This window comes from Dipodomys spectabilis, unplaced genomic scaffold (assembly GCF_019054845.1).
Source record: "Dipodomys spectabilis isolate Male_0828 unplaced genomic scaffold, ASM1905484v1 ptg000553l, whole genome shotgun sequence".
Lineage (NCBI taxonomy): Eukaryota > Metazoa > Chordata > Mammalia > Rodentia > Heteromyidae > Dipodomys > Dipodomys spectabilis.
Window position 1 is genome coordinate 43065 of NW_024871230.1, and position 2468 is coordinate 45532.

The following is a 2468-nucleotide window of genomic DNA, read 5'->3' on the forward strand; positions in this document are numbered from 1 at the left end:
TAATACCTCAGTAAAGGTAATAACTAAACATAAAAATTAAAAAAAACTATTTGGGTTTCAGTACTAACATCTTTTTAAAGGTGTGTGTGTGGTGTCTGAGATTTTGTATGGGGCAGCACTGTTTCTTAAAAATCATCCTATTGGCACTATCTTTAGGTTTCCCATTCAAGTCAGGTGGCATTCTAGCTGTACCACTTGAATTACACAATTCTTGACTTCTGTTGGTTAACGAGATAAACATGTAAGTTATATGTCAACCTTGGTTGGTTTCAAATTATGATCTTCAGATCTCACTCTCTGGAGTAGGTAAGGCTATAAGAGTGAGCCACTATGCTCAGCCCAGTATTTCCAGGAAGTTACTTAATCTTTCTGAATCTCATCTTCTTCTTGTGTGGAAAGTGAACAGAATTATTTTGTGGATCTTAGAATCTGGTGGGAGTTATGACTAGGTATAAGAAGTGTAAGTGTTCGGGATGTGCAGACAGAGCCTGACAATCTCATAAAACTACTGATGTTTATATTGAAATGAATTAAAGGAATTGGAAACGATGGATTTTTCTTTTTTTGTTTATCCATTTCTGGGCAGTGAGGGAGCCACAGAAATTCAAGGAGAACAAGGAAACAAATGCAGCAGTGATACTCTGTAGATATTATGTTGACAATCAACTATACCACTTGTGGGCAGGGAAAGGAGGGAAAAACAGAGAGAGAGCAAAGAAGTGATGAGATTTTCGAACATGAAATGAACTCATTATCTAAATTACAAAATGGTGACCCGTATGTCCACTATATTAACAATAAAAATATTTAAAAGTCCAGGGTGATGATTCTCTCCTCTAGTTTTAGTTAGAGGACCTTGAGAGTCAAGCCCACCTATAGAGTTTTCGAAGGTCAATTGATATGATAATTAATATAGAGCCAAAATCTCTTAACAAATGTTATAAAAAGTATTTCATTCATAGTACTTCTTTCTGTTTGAATGGAGATTCTATATGTTATTGGCAGAGCTATGTTTTTTACTTTTTGTTTTCAGTATTTGTCAACTGTTGAAATCCTTCTTGAAGCTCTGGGACAGAGGTCTGCTATATCTTGGCACCCTGCCCCTAACTAAAATAGTAATCAACCTTTGAAATTAATTTACTTGTGTATGAGTTTGTTTTATTTCTTTATTCATTTATATATTTATTTGTTTATTTATATATTTTTGTTGCTGGTGGTGAACTCTGGGCCTGGTCGCTGCCCTCAGCTCTTCAGCTCAAGGCTAGTGCTCTACCACTCGAGCCACAGTACCACTTCTGGCTTTTTCTGCTTACGTGGTGATGAGGAATCAAACCCAGGGCCTCAGGCATGCAAGGTAATCTGTCTACCACTGATCTACCTTCTCAGAACCTATGAGGGGTATTTTTGTGCACGGGTCTATCAAGGAAATCTATTCAGCAAATGTATTCATTTGCCACTAGACATTAATTATGAATTATCTGATAGTTAAAGGATAAATTGTTATCATTTTTACTAGGAATTGTTTGTCTTCCCATGCTAAAAACATGGAGGAGGGTATTTTAAACTAAAACTACAAAAGAAATTTAAGATCTTTGTGCTAACAAATGTGTCCAGTTATTACATTAAACAGAAAATTCAAACTTCATGAATACAGAGCTCAAACTTCTTATTCTACTTATTTCAAAATGCAAATTAAAGGGAAAATAAGACAGGGGATAAAATGTATATTGTATGTTAATTTTTAAAGAGGAAAATAAGATCCTAGATGGCAGATTAAAGGCAAAGCAATATCAGAGCCCTATCTGGTCAATAAGAAATAAGAAGCATATTTCAAAAAAAATCTGCAAAGTGCACATCAGGCAAAGGCAAGCAGTCAGAGCCTACCACCAACATAGAAATACCATATATCTCAGAAAAAGTAAACAAGTTCAGACCAGTGCTCATCCTTATCCCTGATTTCAATAATACATATACACCCCCTATACACACACACACACACACACACACACACACACACACACACAATATATGTATGCAACAGCTCAACCTACTCCCATCCACTCAACATTAATCAAAGTGCTTACTGTAATATTTGAAACTTTAAGTTTCAAGTCATGTAAATAATTGATAATTGATGCATAAGTAATTATTTTCTGAATAGCGCTCTGCTATGAAAGTGAGAATTCATGATGATTATAACTACTTAAAACATCTCTGAATCTCAAAAAAATTAAACAACACACAATCCGTATTTTGCGACTGCATTTCTACCAGCTATTCTGCAAAGGCTTAATAAGAAGATACTTATGAAATTTTGCGTACCAAAAATTAAATACTAAATTCAATTAATACCTGAGTAAGTGAAGAGAAAGATCATCAGAGAGAGGTCTCTCTGCTCTGCCTCCAGTTCTCAGCCAGCTGTACACTGTGGCATCTTTGCTGCTGCTGGACCTTAGTTGTCTGCTCCA